Genomic DNA, 17,368 nt, shown 5'->3' on the forward strand with positions numbered 1-17,368 from the left:
TGTTTTCTAGTAGCCCAAGTAATATTTGTTTTTAGTTGATTTGGAAAATGTGTTACCATGATTTTGTAGTAATATAGCAATTTATGTATTATGGTATGTTTTCAAAAAAGCTACCCCATTGCTTTCTACCTCATTTCATTTCATTTCAAGGTTTTTCAAAGTGGTAACTAGTTTCAGTTTTGTTATCAGTGGGATAATAGTTTGTCTTACAAGACAGAGGAATGATTATATTTCTGTACATAGAAAAGAAACTAATTTTGAATCCAAATGCCATTTGAAAGCATCCACAAAAGCCTCTAGCCTTTGTTTACTTTAACTTTCATTTCTGTGAGAGAAAAGCAGTTTGGATTTTCTTAAATTTTAACTGGCCTCGATTCTGGAGATGCAAAGATGAATAAGACAGGACCTTTATCTTCCTGATGGCTTGAATCTAATCAACTGAAGGAAAAAAAATGGAACATGTACTATTAAAAAAGGAATAGCTAATACACTCTACCATAAGAAAGGAAATGGTTCAGACTATAATGGTGATTCAAAGAGAAATATTCATATCTAAGTGGGAGTGGGGTGAAGATGGCCTTCATGAAGAAAATTACCTTTGATATTGACCTTGGAGGAAGGCATAAGCTCTGATAGAGAAGACACAGAAATTTGGGCAAAGGAAGAAGGGCTAAGAGATGAAGTTGTAGGAGCTGGGGGAGGATCTGTAATGTAGGGTCTTGTGTGGCAATCATGAAAAAGAAACTTAGAAAGGTAGCTTGGGATAACATTGTGTGGCTTGTTCTTGGGTGAGGCATCTTTATTTCTCTTGGAGGTGAGGAAGGGCATTGAAAATTTGTGAGCAGTTGCTACTGCTAAGTCGCTTTAGTCGTGTCCGACTCTGTGTGACCCCATAGACGGCAGCCCACCAGGCTCCCCCGTCCCTGGGATTCTCCAGGCAAGAACACTGGAGTGGGTTGCCATTTCCTTCTCCAATGCATGAAAGTGAAAACTGAAAGTGAAGTTGCTCAGTCGTGTCTGACTCTTCGCGACCCCATGGACTGCAGCCTACCAGGCTCCTCGGTCCATGGGATTTTCCAGGCAAGAGTACTGGAGTGGGTTGCCATTGCCTTCTCCTGTGAGCAGTTAGGGGTTGCTATATACAGATGTGAGAGTTGACCATAAAGAAGGCTGAACACCAAGGAATTGATGCTTTCAAATTGTGGTGCTGGAGGAGACTGTTGAAGAGTCCCTTGGACAGCAAGGAGATCAAACCAGTTAATCCTAAAGGAAATCAACCTTGAATATTTATTGGAAAGACTGTTGTTGAAGCTGAAGCTCCAATATTTTGGCCACCTGATGCAAAGAGCTGACTCACTGGAAAAGACCCTGATGCTAGGAAAGATTGAAGGCAAAAGGAGGGTGGGAGAGAATGAGATGGTAGATAGTATCACCTACTCAGTGGACATGAATTTGAGTTAACTTCAGGAGATAGTGACCAGAGAAGGCAATGGCATCCCATTCCAGTACTCTTGCCTGGAAAATCCCATGGATGGAGAGCCTGGTAGGCTGCAGTCCATGGGGTCGCGAAGAGTTGGACACGACTGAGCGACTTCACTTTCACTTTTTACTTTCATGCATTGGAGAAGGAAATGGCAACCCACTCCAGTGTTCTTGCCTGGAGAATCCCAGGGACGGGGGAGCCTGGTGGGCTGCTGTCTATGGGGTCACACAGAGTCGGACACGACTGAAGTGACTTAGCAGCAGAGGCAGCAGGAGCTAGTGAAGGATAGGGAAGCCTGGCGTGCTGCAGTCCATGGGGCTGTAAAGAGTTGGACACAACTTAGCAACTGAACTATGAATCCAAGGAGCTGTAAACAATGTAAGGGAAAGATAAGAGCAGGGACATTTTGGAGGCTGGGAAGTCACTAGGGGATCGAGCAACTCCCTTTGTAAGTGACAATTAGTGATTAAACTAGGAAAATGTTGGTGGGAATGATAACAAGGGACTGTACTGGAACAATCTCCAGACCCAGTTGGTTGGATGTTGGGGAGAGAAAGAGAGGGAAATCCAAAGGAGTTGCAGAATATGTGGTGTTAAGGTAAACTCAGTCTTATACTAGTGTTTTGAGGTGCTTCTGGGACATTAAAGATGTAGAGCAGTCAGCTGGAAATTCAGGTTAGAGCTACTTGGAGAACTTGAGCCTAGGGAGACACTGTAGAAGACCAAACACACAATGATAATAATCGAAGTCATGAGAATATGTGACATTGCTCAGGAAGAATAAATAGAGTGAAAGAAAAGCAAAATTAAGACTTTAAGGATAAATATTTTCATTTGGGAAAAGACAAGAAATTGAAGGATAGAGAGCAGTGATCAGAGACACATGGACCACGAAGGTGATGCAATTCAGTGAGGGGTAAGTAGGAGAGAGTTTTAAGAAGGACAAGACCAACAGAATCAAATATAGCAGAGTGGCTGAGTAGGAGGAGGACTAAGACAGGACGATTGAATCTGTTGTTCCGAAGGTCAATGGCTACTTCAGCTCAGGGACAGAGACAGAAAATAGACTGTAAGTGCTTAGGCTTGGATGAGCAGTGGGTTGAGGGTGTTACTCTTTCAAGGTGAACAAGGAATGTTGAAATCAGTCTAGAAGAAGGAATCTTTTGAAAACATTGGATGTAAATCTTAAAGCCTTCCTAATAGAGTTTTCCAGCCTATTTTCACAGATGCTCCCTGGTTCTTGAAGCACAAATCTCATCTCAACAATTATTTGCCATGATTCCTAGGATTCTCTAAAGTAGAGAGGTCATTTCATAATGGGAACCTCCTCTCATATACTGACCATGAACATCTCCTTTCTATCAGAGGACTTTATTTTCTCAGGACACATTGCCTTCCTGTCATGTTTCTGTAGAATAAAAAGTGGTAAAAAAAAAAACTTTACCAACCTCTGCTGGTAAACTTGGGCTTCCGTGGTGGCTCAGTGGTAAAAAATCCCCTTGCCAAAGCAGGAGACTTGAGTTTGATCCCTGGGTCAGGGAAGATCCCCTGAATAAGGAAATGGCAACCCACTCCAGTTATTCTTTCCTGGGAAATTCCATGGACAGAGGAGCCTGGTGGACTTTAGTCCATGGGGTCTCAAAAGTGTTGAATACAATTTAGTGACTAAACAACAACGACTGGTAAACTTGGTCATGATTCTGGAACATAGCAACTCGTATATCTACTGACTGTAGAAAGGTAGGCACACATCATTTTCATGTGCCCTTCCATCCAGTGGGGCTCTGTGCCTCAGTCTTCTTTGTACCCCTCAGATTCATCGCATCACAGAACCAGTAGTAAAGACTGTGTAACACTAATACTTTGGTCAGTAGGAAAGAGGAAGAAAGATAATAAAGAATGTAATGGAATAGAACAACCACACATTCCAAATTCATTTAACAAACCTCTACTCATTTTCATCATGAAGGGATCAAGTGTCCATTTCCCTCTTTACCTTTCATTGTATCCTGCTATTGATGATGGTTTTCTTTCCATACTGCTTTACTTAGTGTAGAAAATACAGCATCAAGGATTAAAATAAATATATGGTTAAATCTTTGTTCCAAAGATTCCAAAGATCAGTGGCAACATTTTCTGGCACTGATTTTGAAACTTTAACCCTATGGAGTAGTTATTTCTATTCTGTGTCACATGATTTATGCCATCATTGTCTTTGCTTGAGGCACTTGAAAATAAGGTCCTTTTTTTGCATATCAAGGAGTGTTCCAAATATTCTCTCAGACAATATGAGATCACTTGGGGGGAAAGTGCTGCCTCAGCAGACCTGCTGTAGCTGTCGCTGATTTGTGGGGACATCAAAGGGAAATGAAGGGAGACTGAAGACTGAATAAAGCCGTCATTTCAAGCATAAGTAATCCCAAGAACAAAGTTTTACTCATTTGTAGTTTCCACAATTTTAGATTGTCAGTGCCTGGGGTTTTTCCTTGGCCCCTTCTGTTTGTGTACAATTATCTTGTGACTGCTTTCCTAGCAAATAGTATGCTCAAAAATGAGAGTAATTCATGAGATCATATTTATTCAGTGACTCATTAAAACTACATTCACATTTTTACTAAGCGATACAGTTTTGATCTTCTATGTGAATTGTTTGGCATAGCATTATAGACATAATTGCTTTGGAATTTTTATATTTAATGCTCATGAAGCTTTGGCCTCTATTTTCTTTAAATCAGGCTAAACTTTAACTTTTGTCACCTTAATATAACTGCCTTCCTCTGCCTCTCTCTCCTTTTTCTGTTAACCTTAGTTCCCTATCCTCTCCTGAAGAGGCAGAGAACCAACCCAATTTTACCTAAAATTAAAAACTCTTGCTTCAGCAACACTGATGATTCCCTGTGCTGACTCCTCATTCTCTCCCGGGATCTCTGCATCACCCTACATCCCTAATGTGGTCTTACCTTAACCTTTCACCCCAACTCTGACTCACTTTACTCTGACTTTAGGGCCCAGAAGTATACGGTGAGTAGTTTCTCCCTGTTATGGGTTGAATTGTGTTGCCCCCCAAACATATGTTGAAGTCCTAATCCCCAGGATTTGTGAATGTGACCTTATTTAGAAATAAGGTCTGTGTGGATGTCAGCAAGTTTAGATGAGATCCTACTGGATTAGGATAGGCCCTGGTCCAGTGACTGGTGTCCTTACAAGTAGAGGGAAATTGGGACACAGACACACAGGAAGAACAACATGAAGACAGAAGCAGAGATTAGAGTGATGCATTATAAGCCAAAGGCAATGTTCTAGAGAAGAGATGAGAAGACATGTAAAATGTGAAGATAAAACCCTGGATTAATCCAAAGCCCTTGGTCCTGTTGTAAAGAAATGAATTCTGCCAACCACCTGAGTTAGCTTGGAAATGGGTTCTTCCCCAGTCTAGCTTCCAGATGAGACCATGACTCTGACACCTTGATTCCCCATACTGACTCATCATTCTCTCCCAGGATCTCTGTATCATCTGGTATTCCTAATGTGGTCCTACCTTAGGGGCCCAGAGCAGAGGACACAGTTAAGTTGTGCCTGGACTCATAATCCACAGAAAAAAAAGACATAATAAGTATATATTAAGCCTCTAAGTTTGCAGAAATTTGTTACCCAGGAATAGGTAATTTATATACATGTAAATAATTTAAATAAAGTAGGTATTCTATCTCATGCAATTTGCTATATATCTATTTATAATTGGAAAAAGTCAATCTGTATTCGATATTTTAAAAATATTTTCAAGTCATGCTCTTTTTAGTATAAGAAGCAAGAAGGCAGTAATAGTATCTTAGCAAATATTATAAACCACACCTTAAATACTATGCTCTCAAACCTGCTCTAAGCCTTTAAATGTTAAGCAGGCATGAACTTTAAAAGCAGTTTTCTTCCCTGTGTGTGTCGTCTGCTACACTAACATTTGGGAGTTGGGAGGGAAAGCAGACATTATGAAATGTTCATTGATGAGTGTTATACTGATTGCAGATGACAGCTTCCTTTCAGCAAGATGTAGTACATTCAACCACTTTGAGTTTTATTTAACTTTTTTTTTTCCCCTCTCAGAAATCATTATTGATGCTTTTAGTTTGGCAACAGACAGATTGGCAAAAAAAAAAAAAATTAGATAATTTGGCAAAAGTCTGGGCTCTGGAGGCCTCATGAAGTAGATATTGTCCCTGTACAGCCTCAGAGAGTTTCCACAGGTGGGAACTTGTCTTTCTTTTTGGTAAGTCCCAATACTCTCCCGGGCCGAGCCCAGGGATAGGAAGCAAGGGCCCAAGCACTAAAGTTTAATGAGCCAGTCATGCAACAACAGAGAATTAGCTCCTCAGAGGCTGAGATGATTTCTACTTCACAGCACAAAGCCACTTAATAAGGACCCATAAAACTTTGCTTTCTTTTCCTTCAGGGGAAGGTATAGAATTTATCAGAAAAAGGAGTGGCTCAAAATCACAGAGTGTTTTTTCTTTTCAAATAGTATGTCTTTGAATACAGGCATACCTCAGAAAAAGGCATGATTGGTTCCAGGTCACCACAGTAAAGTGAGTATCATGATAAAGTGAGTCATGAACTTTTTGGTCTTCCAGTACGTATAAAAGTTATGTTTATGCTATACTGCTGCTGCTGCTGCTGCTGCTAAGTCGCATCAGTTGTGTCCAACTCTTAGCGACCCCATGGACTGTAGCCTATCAGGCTCCTCCGTCCATGAGATTTCCCAGGCAAGAGTACTGGAGTGGGGTGCCATTGGTCTATTAAATGTGCAATAGCATTATGCCTAAAAAACAATGGATATACATTAATTAAATAATTTGTTGTTTAGTAAATAAGTTGTGTCTAACTCTTTTGCAACCCCGTGGACTGTAGCCCTCCAGGCTCCTCTGTCCATGGGATTTCCCAGGCAAGATTACTGGAGTGAGTTAGGGTGTACGAGAGCTTACGGAATGAGATGATATTTGACACTTGGTTTGCATCTCAAATGAAAGGAGATTGACTCAGATGGAAAAGCAGGGGAGGAGCATTATAGTTTGATGGAACAGCAGGTGTGAAGGCTTAGGGACAAGGCAAAGCATGGTCCTTGTCATAGGCAGAATAATGTCCTTCCCCCATTCCCAAACATGTCCACATCTTATTCCCTGGATCCTATGGACATGTTGTGTTGTGCGGCAGGGGAAAATTAAAACTGCTGGCGAAGTTAAGTTTACTAGTCAGCTGACTTTAAGATAAGGAGATTTTTCTTGGATTATACAGATATATGCAGTGTGATCACAAGGATTCTTTAAAGTGGAAGAGGGAGACAGAAGGGAAGTCAGAGTCAGAGAGAGAGAGATAAAAATGCTGTCCTGCAGGCTTTAAAGCTGGAGGAAGGGGCCAGGAGCCAAGGAATGTAGGTGGACTTGAGAAGCTCCAAAAGGCAAGATAACAGAATTTCCCCAAGTCACCAGAAGAAATGCACACCTTGACTTTAGGCTTCTGATTCCATAACTGTGCAATAATAAACTTGTGGTTTTTGGTAATTGGTAATTTTTAATGGTGACAGTAGGAAGTTATTAATAATAGAGCCCCTCTCAGGGAATTGCAAGTGGAGATACATATGGGATAGTGTTAGTGAGCCATTGAATGACTTTCAGCAGGAGAGAACATGAAGCCGAATTATATTGCAGAAAAGCCACACCTGTAGCAAGCAGTTTGATAATGGTTTGAAATCAGGTCACATGAGGAAAGGAGCAGGATATGAATAGAAAGATTAGAGGGGAGACTAATGCAGTGTTTTGAGCAAGGCTAGTAAAAAGACTTGTAATAGTTGCTTTTTTTTTTGGAGGATGTGCTTATGCTAGTTCTGCATTTTACACCTTAAATTCTAATTTTTAAATCTTAAAAAAAGCTGTCAAAGTTTTTAATGAAGTTTTAATATTTACATTTTGTGGGTGGGGAAACTGAGGCTCAGAGAATTTGATAAAGTTGCTCAGGATTATACTGCTAATTAGTGATTAGCTCAGTTTGGAGCCAGGTCTGTAGACCTCAAAGCCTATGGATTTTCCAGTATATCACTATATCTGAAAAGAAAGACAGATAGCAACTAACACTGAATGAATGAGGACATTTTTAAAAGTGCAAAAATTGGGGCCATTAGAACTAATCTTTAGTACTGGAGAAGCATTTGAGGGCTTTAGAACAGTAACTGAAGTTCAGGAAAATGAACCTCAGTCATGAAGGGAAAAAATGGTTAAACACTGAGTTTGCTTCTTTTCTATAAAATACTTAAACCATTTATAACTGTATCATGCACATTTAACTATAAAATATTTGCTGCCTTTGAGAATCCATACATGGCAAATAGATGGGGAAAAAGTGGAAACAGTGACAAATTTTATATTCTTGGGCTCCAAAATCACTGCAGTTGGTGACTGCAGCCATGGAATTAAAAGATGCTTGCTTCTTGGAAGAAAAGCTATGACAAACCTAGACAGCGTATTAAAATGCAGAGATATCACTTTGTTGACAAAAGTCCATATAGTCAAAGCTGTAGTTTTTCCAGGAGTCATGGACAGAAGTGAGATAAAGAAGGCTGAGTGGTGAAGAATTGATGCCTTCGAATTGTGGTGCTGGAGAAGACTCTTGAGAGTCCCTTGGACTGCAAGGAGATCAAACCAGTTAATCCTGAAGGAAATCAACCCTGAATATTCATTGGAAGGACTGATGCTGAAGCTGAAACTCCAATACTTTGGCCACCTGATGCAAAGAGCCAACTCACTGGAAAAGACCCTGATACTGGGAAAGATTGAGGGCAGGAGGAGAAGGGGGCGACAGAGGATAAGATAGTTGGATGGCATCATTGACTCAATGGACCTGAGTTTGAGCAAACCCCAGGAAATAGTCAAGGACAGGGAAGCCTGATGTGCTGCAGTTCATGGGGTCATAAAGAGTCGGATATGACTTAGCGACTGAACAAGAACAACAGCTGTGTAGTGCAGTCTGATGGATGAGGATTGCTGCTGCTGCTGCTAAGTCGGTTCAGTCGTGTCCAAATCTGTGTGACCCCAGAGACGGCAGCCCACCAGGCTTCCCCGTCCCTGGGATTCTCCAGGCAAGAACACTGGAGTAAGTTGCCATTTCCTTCTCCAATGCATGAAAGTGAAAAGTGAAAGTGAAGTCGCTCAGTTGTGTCTGACTCTTAGCGACCCCATGGACTGCAGCCCATCAGGTTCCTCCATCCATGGGATTTCCCAGGCAAGAGTACTGGAGTGAGGTGCCATTGAGCTCATGTAAATCAGTGCAGAGTGGGTGCAGCTGGCTGCATTAGGTAACAGAGTACAGCACCATTTGGAAATCAAGAAAGATGGCTTGATTTCTGGAACATGTAAGAGCTTTCCTGTAGGATAATAATAAAAAAAAATCATGGTCAGGGAAGTTCATAGATCTACTCAAGCATGTACATCATTATGAAGGATGACCACATGAATGGTGGATGAACTCCAGCTCTGTTAGTATGTTGTCAAAAATCTTGACATTCTAATTGTTCTCAATAAGGCTGAGGATCTTTGAACTATGCTTTGTTCGTTTCTGTCTTTTTAGTGCCTAATAGGGGCCATGTTAAATATTTGTTAACTTGACAAAATGCATATTAAAGTACATTTTTCACTTAACTGTTAACTGGTTTTGGTTATATGCTGCTGCCAAGATTTAGCCCTAGTCAATTATAGCTCCTGTGCATTTATTTAATGATACTTTAAGAAAATCTAATATCTTAGTTTATACTATTAATTCATAATGAATATTGCCTGAAATAAGAGTGACTCTGATTGTGTTGGGCTTCCCTGATAGCTCAGTTGGTAAGGAATCTGCCTCTAATGCAGGACACCCTGGTTTGATTCCTGGGTTGGAAAGATCCACTGGAGAAAGGATAGTCTACCCACTCCAGTATTCTTGGGCTACCCTGGTGGCTCAGCTGGTAAAGAATCCACCTGCAATGAGGGAGACCTGGGTTCAATCCCTGGATTAGGAAGATTCCCTGGATAGAGGAACAGCTACCCATTCTAGTATTCTGGCCTGGAGAATTCCATGGGCTGTATAGTCCATGGAGTTGCAAAGAGTTGGACATGACTGAGAGACTTTCACTTTCACTTTGATTGTGCTAGAATGTTTACTTCTATAGTCCAAAGAGATTATTCTAAAATTGTATTTGCTTCAGTGGGATATGGTATGTGCTATTACTGAGACATCTGGGTTGACTTGTGATTTGGCTCACAGGTCCACAGTGGTATGATATTTTCTATGAACTCATGCAAGAATTGAAAAAGAACATCAGAAAGGAGAAAGAAGAATAGGTAGGGCTTCACTTCTGTGATCTCAAAAATGAACACACACCGATGTTAAGATGGACTAAGAGACCTGAGATTCTCTAGAAAGGAGTGAAATCAATGAGCAGACTCAGAAAAACACACAGCAAAACAAAACAGGATTGAAAAGTAGAGAAGCTGTCGAAAGGTCAGAGGTTCAGAGATGCGGAGTTAAAAGAGATAAGACAGACTACTGAGATGAAGAAATTCTGCTCACTGATTACATGGATCAATAAGAGGGAGAGCGTTAAAATACCTCATCTTGTATGTGTTACATCAGTCCCAAATCAGGCTCACTTCAATTCTCAGAATGTTCATCTTTCAGACACAAGTTTTAAATCAAGCTTAGCCTGAGCTGAATCCTCAGTATACATGCTTTCAAGGATTAGTTGTACATTAGTGAGTTTATTAATTGCTGAGATTCACTGAATTCTATAGTTGCTAAAATTTAGGGCAATTGGATCCTTTTATTTAACAATTTCAGGGGTCCCCAAATGCCGACTCAGAGATTAGCTGTGTCTGAAACATTTTGAAAGAATATATGAATATAGCCTTGTATCAATAGTTCCTTCCCTTGGAGATTCTGATTCAAAGTATCTGAGAATGCCCAGACATCTGTATTTTATAAGTGCCTGGAGATATATTGCAGGTATCGGCAAAATTTTTCTCTAAAGGGCAAGAAAACTTTCAGATTTTGTGGGCCATGTGCTCTCTGTTATAACCACTCTACTCTGCCACTGTAGCTGGAAAGTAACCATAGGCAACACATAGACAAATGAGCATGGCTGTGTTCCAGTAAAACTTTATTTACAACAGTCAGTAGGTTTCTCAAACAATTAAACATAGAATCACCACATGAGCTAGAGAATTCATCCTGGATGCATACTCAAAATAATCAAAAGCAGGGACTCGAACACATACTTGTACACGCATGTTCAGGGCAGCATTACAATTGCTGAAAGTAGAAGCAGCAAATCTTTCATGAGTAAATGAACACATAGGCAAAATATGGCGTATACATAAAATGTAACATAGCAGTCTTAAAAAGATATAAAATTCTGACGCACATTACAGTATGAGTGAACGGTTGAGAACATTATCAAAGTGAGCCAGACACAAAAGGACAAACATTGCATGATTCCACTTATATGATAAGTACCTTGAGTAGTCGAATTAATAGAGATAGAATCATGGTTATCTGAGTCCGGGGAAGGGGGAAATGGGGAGTCATTATTTAACAGGTTCAGAATTTCAGTTTGGGATGATGGGAACATTTTGGAGATGGCTGATGGTACATCACTGACTCGATGGACGTGAGTCTGAGTGAACTCTGGGAGTTGGTGATGGACAGGGAGGCCTGGCGTGCTGTGATTCACGGGGTCACAAAGAGTCGGACACGACTGAGCGACTGAACTGAACTGAACTGGTAGTGCTGACCGCACAGCAGTATGATTGTGCTTAATGCCACTGAACTGTTCTGGGGCTTAAGTGGTGAACATTTGTTGTGCGTATTTTGCTATAATGAAAGTAGATTAAAAGCATAATCAAGAAGCAGAAAAACAAAAACAAAGAATAAAATAAAGAACGAATGGCAGGAGGCGTGAGTTTGATTAATGGTTACAGTTTACCAGCCCTATGGCTAATGGAGAGCCAGAGTAGGGACTGTGATAGGGACCAGTGATAGTTTATTTCCTTTTAGAATTAGTATGGCAACCAAGCCACCTTCAGTTTTCTTTGATTTGAATTTTTTTTTTTCAAAAATGAGAATCTTGGATGTTTAACATCATTACAGTCTTCGCTAACTTTTTGGAAGACAAGTTTCTCTTTATGTCATATTTAGATCAAATTACATATTGTATTATTGTGATCTACTTTCATCTTCCAAAACCCATCTGCCACTAAATACTAGACAGCATTTTCCTTGAGGAACTATGCATTGCATACCTTCACTGTTTATTTCTGTCTACTTCTCTATCCTCCTTAATTCTTTTCTCAGTTAAATTGCTTCTCTTCTCATTCAGACAGAGACTGGAGGTGTCCCTTCCAAACTATTCCTTTTGGACTGTGGAGTGGAAGTCTGCCTGCCATCTACTGAGACATGAGGAGTTTGGTGGTAAGTATTCTCCTTCCAAATGCTAGTGATTTACTCATCTTTTCCCAGTGATAGTTTAAATATCAAGCTTTGGCAAAGTACCTATTCAATTCACAAATTTGGAATTAATGATTTTGTGCAAATTAATATGGATTTATTATTTATAAAGGAATCACCATTATTTATATATATAAAACTGGAATGATATTTAACCTGAGGTGATTTGAGGTATTTTTATCTGTAGAAATTTCTTGAACAAATCAATACTTTGTACTTTAAAGACTTGAATGAAGAAATATAAAACGAGTTGTCTTATTCAGAATAATATCCTTTGTTCCCTCTGTTCTGATCCAGCCTCCAACAGAAGTCAAAAAATAGCATGTTTTAATTAGCTTGGTAAAATAATATACGTTTATTATTTAGGGCACAGATTAATATGAATGTAATATGATGATTCATTTGGTAAGTTCTTAGAATATAGTCCCTTTTCCTATATTTGTAATTTTTGCTTACACACCTCAAATTCCCACAATTAATGGTGAGAGTAAGGAATTAATGTAAAAAGTAGTGTATGTGTATGAGTATACTGTGTTTATACTGAACATGCAGTTGCAAAGCAGTTTAACTTGAGACCAGTTGAGGTTTACATACATCTCTGTGTGTTGTACAAGGTGAGTTTGTGTACCTAGACTTAGCATGTTCCTAAGGTTCACTTCAGTTTCACTGAGACACTCTGCAATGAGACATTGTGATACAATCTCAGAAAGTCTTCCCGGAGTTGGCTGTTTTAGAATTCGTGTTGCTAAGGGACAATTGATGGTCGTATTGAAGCCATCTGGCTGAGTCTTGGTCTACACAGATTCGTGTGCTTATGTACAGGTACTGCTGTGCTTCCTTCATCCCCACATTTACCCAACAGCAGGAATCAGCCCTCTCCTGGTCTGTGTAGGCAACGTGCTAGAGGTGCCAGGCACTGGGAGATGAAGAAGGCATGATTAGAGGAATAAGGGCCTTGACCGGATTAGCAACGGTGGAAATAAAAAGGAGCGACTGGAATAAAGAGTTGGAGGATGAGATAGCAAAGATTAGACAGATAGCAACAGTAACATTTCACTGCTAAAGGAGTTCCTTTTATATGCCAGGTCTGTGCTAAGCACCTAAACTCTTAGCCCTTAACAACACTCTGCAGTTTCCATTATAATGCGCATTTTACAGGGAGGTTGAGTAACCACAATTACTGAGCTACCAACTGTAGGGACTGGAATTCAAGCCCTGTGTTTAATTCCAAGGTCTAAATTCTTAACCATATGCTCTTTGAGCCAAATGCTGCCACTGTCCCTGTTTTACTTTAAATCAACAGAAGAATGCCACCACTTGTGTTTGTAAAAGAGATTGCACCTCTTAAAATGCACCTCTTCATATTCGCTTCGTGTATTATTTCTTAAGCAATAGGCTCTTGTTGTTTAGTCATTAAGTTGTGTCTGACTCTTTTGCGACCCACAGACAGTAGCCCTCCAGGCTCCTCTGTCCATGGGATTTCCCAGGCAAGAATACTGGAGTGGGTTGCCATTTCCTACTCCAGGGGAGTTTCCCAATCCAGGGATCAAACCCACGTCTCCTGCATTGGCAGGTGAATTCTTTACCACTAAGCCACCAGGGAAGCCCAAACAATAGGCATCTTACTATAAAAGTGCCAAAAATTGAGATCTAAAGTACAAAGTCATATTTAGTAAAAAGTGTCAGTATAATTAGTAAATTAGTAAAAGGTGTATAATAATTAGTAAAAAGTGTCAATATAAGGGAGTGTAGCATGCAAGGAGAGAAAGGATAGATGGACTGTAAGTTCTAACTCAAGAAAACTTGTACTGACAGAAGTAGCCGTGGGAATATTGCTTAATCTCACTGAGCCTCATTTTCTCAGGTATAAATGGGCATTAATTATATTGTATAGTTTATAATATTATTATCATGGGAATTAAATGAGATAATGCATGAGAAGTGCCTTGCGGAGAACAGTAGCTCAATAAAAAGTGCTCTGTTTTGAACATGATTAAGATGAAATGTGCCTGGCTAACTCCATATTTCAGAGTTTCTCTGCTGTTTGATTCTGGTTAAGTAAATGATTGGTGATTATTGTTCATCATATTTTTCTACTGAATGCTTATTTGTTTGCATAAGAGCCATGGAAGTTGTGAGCTAACATCATAATGAGAAAGCATGAAAGAAAATTAAACAAATATTTATTGAGTAATCAAACTATCACTAATTTTTCTGTGGTAGTGATAGAATATAAACAACATATTTTAAATTGCATTTCAAATCACAACAATAATTTGTAGTGTTTTGGAGAACATATTTTCTTCCCAAAGATGTCTGAGTATTTTGCTGAAATGTTTTAAAAACTCACAGGGCTGAGTTCAAATTACGGCCCTCCCATCTCCCCTCTATTGGCTATGGGGTCCTGGCAAGTCTTTGCCTCCCTATGCCTCTTTGGCTTCATCAGACAAATTGATAATAGGCTCAAATTGATGAAGATCATAGTGTCAGGCATTTAGTCCACATTAATAACAACTAACTTCCCCCTTTCCATTGACTGACAAATACAAAACCCACTAACAAGAAGTTTTCTTTATTCTTTCTATAAAGTTAAGGATAGTCACAAAGGCCTCAATGTCTGGGGCTCTTGTCTGTCTTATCGGTCTTGAAAAAAACACCTTACTTTCTTCAAGAGTGATGGTTTCAGCACCTTAAACATTCTGCTTACAGGTTTTGTGATTTTAAAAATAGGAACACATTTCACAGATGAGACATATGTCTTGTAGCTGATAGCTCTGTGGTGCTAGGTGACATGGAAGGGCATTGCTCTCTTTCTTGCCCAAAGCAAACTTCTAGGGCCATCTTTGTGACTCAGAACAGAGGTCTGAGAGCCAGTGGCCAACTGCCAAGAAAACTGAGGCCAGAGGAGCTACATTCAGCTTCTTACCACCCTGGCAACTGGTCGACCCGGCCCGAGCATATTGTTGGTGTTTTATTAAAAGGGTTGATTTGGGGAATGTTGTGTTTGCCATGCAGTGTCATGCCTCAAAGCCTTGGTTTCCAGCCTTTATTTATAAGCCTAATTGTTGCTATGGAAATTCAATATTTAAAGAGGTAATTATTGCTGATCTTGTTGCATGTGTCCATTTCTGATGTCCAGCTGTTAGCTCTTTAGCTCCAGTCTAGCAGATTAATTACTGCTATTGATTACTTTGAGCTTCTCTCTTCACACCTGCAGTCTGTGTAATTAGCTGGTGGCCTCCTCTGAAAATTAGGAGCAGTTTCATTCTGGCACTTTGCCATTTCCCAGCCATGTGCACTGCACTGATGAACAAAAGCAAATCTATTTTAAATAGAGATATCTGGGTAATGAACTCTTTGTGTTTTTGAACTATCCGTGGATAATTCAAATTACCCTCTGTTAGCAAATATTGTACCTCATTTGATGACTATCTGCAAAGAAAAAATTCCAAAACACTGGTTTTTATTCCCATTTCCACCTTGTAGAAATTTGCTCCTGTGTGTGTTTTTTTTTAAAAAAAAAATCAAAACAACTTTGCAGTTCTGCTGCCAAGGGTATTGGGGTGCTGGAATGGGTTTTCTAATGGAGCCCAGTGGAAGCAGCTGAAAATTCCAGGCTTCCAGGCACTAATGTTCATCCCTTCGTTAGATTCACACTCTTAGTCTGAGAGACAAATCACCATTCTTGGGAGCCCTTGTCATACACTGGGGATAAAAAATTTCCTATTAAAAATGATTTAGACAGAGATACAAGGGATATTACAGGAGTCTTCAAAATTTTCTTGCCAACTTTATTTCAGTTAGTAAGATATTTTTCCTTTCTGCTCATTGGAAACCAAATCTGGCGTTGCCAAATGTCAACATCTAGAGTTTTGCCTCCAATGTTCTTTTGTGATACTTTCTCATCTGTCATGTGATATACTGGCTAAACACTCAGGAAATATAAGTCGGCAGTAGAATTGGGAGTGGACTTCCCAAGTAATGACATGCAGTGATTACTAACATGGCCAGCTGTTCTTTTCTATGCCTACAGGGTCTCACTAAAGTTCCCTTTAGCTATTTAACTTGTGTTGAGTTATTATACTAAAGGTTATTGCTTATTGTAGGAAAAAATAAAGTGCTTTCCTCCTGCCCATGGCATGCATCTGCCAGCTTTCACTGGAAGATTTAAGTGGGTACGTATGTCCCAAAGCCCACCCAGCACATGGAAGGAAAAAAGTTTAGGAAGTTATCACTTGTCAGAAAGATGAAATTATCATGCCACTCATGTCAGGCACAAATGTGTTAGTTGGATCACAGCAATGTGGGAATGCTTCATCAGCTCCAATAAAGCCTCTGTGGAAGCAAAGAAATGCAACTTGCTTCTGTCTGGGGCGTGGGGTGGAAGACGTCACCGAGTATGGGAAAGAGTAAAAAGAGCTAGGGCATTCACTCATTGACTCAACGAACCTCTGGGGCATCTAATAGGGAGGCTGAACACTGGCCTTCAGACCAGAAGGTCCCCAGCTGGAATCTCATCATTTCCACTGTTTCCAGATTAAAATTTAAATTGTGTGCTGCCATTTGGAGGCCTTCTGGGCAGGGTCTCGCAGAGTCACCAGTTATTAGGAATGCCTCCTATTATCACAACCCTAAAAGCTATTTGAACAGCAGCCTAATGCGACTGTGATTTCCAAGGACCATTTGCTATTATTGCAGCCCTGCTCAGATGTGAGTGGGAGCAACTAACCAAAGTTGCCTACTCAGAGTACCAGAGAGGAGACTCTGAAGCACCAGAGAAATATTTTTGCTGGCCATAAGAATAAATTCACCATGAACAAACAATCTTTGGTTTCCCCAGAGCAAGGGCAAGGTCATCTCTGATTGTTACAAACAGCAACACTCTTCCCCTACCAGAGTATGAACTTTAGAAATTTGCACTAGTTACAATTCCAACTCAACTAGAAATATGAAAAACACAGTTTTAAAAGGGCATAAAATGCAAAATAATAGTTATAGAAAGCATTCCATACTTAGGGATTGTATAATGGCTCTCAAATGACAGGAATGTATGCATATATACACATATATGTTTCAGTTAGTTCAGTCCTCAGTCATGTCTGACTCTTTGTGACCCCATGGACTGCAGCACGCCAGGCCTCCCTGTCCATCACCAACTCCCAGAGTTTACTAGAACTCACTGAGTCAGTGATGCCATCCAACCATCTCATCCTCTATCATCCCCTTCTCCTCCCACCTTCAATCTTTCCCAGCATCAGGGTCTTTTCAAATAAGTAGTTCTTTGCATCAGGTGGCCAAAGGATTGGAGTTTCAGCTTCAACATCAGTCCTACCTATGAATATTCAGGACTGATTTTCTTTA

General features: G+C 40.1%; 1 long non-coding RNA gene across 2 annotated transcripts in view; it reads left to right on the top strand.

Moving 5' to 3' along the window:
* Positions 1–17,368, top strand: part of LOC102410567 — a 126,880-nt gene that overhangs the window by 91,105 nt on the left and 18,407 nt on the right. For both annotated transcript variants that reach the window (XR_328789.4, XR_006544348.2), the window contains exon 3: positions 11,880–11,971. This is a non-coding gene — a long non-coding RNA (uncharacterized LOC102410567). The remainder of the gene's footprint in view (positions 1–11,879; positions 11,972–17,368) is intronic.

The sequence above is a fragment of the Bubalus bubalis genome, chromosome 2, assembly GCF_019923935.1.
Source record: "Bubalus bubalis isolate 160015118507 breed Murrah chromosome 2, NDDB_SH_1, whole genome shotgun sequence".
Classification (NCBI taxonomy): domain Eukaryota; kingdom Metazoa; phylum Chordata; class Mammalia; order Artiodactyla; family Bovidae; genus Bubalus; species Bubalus bubalis.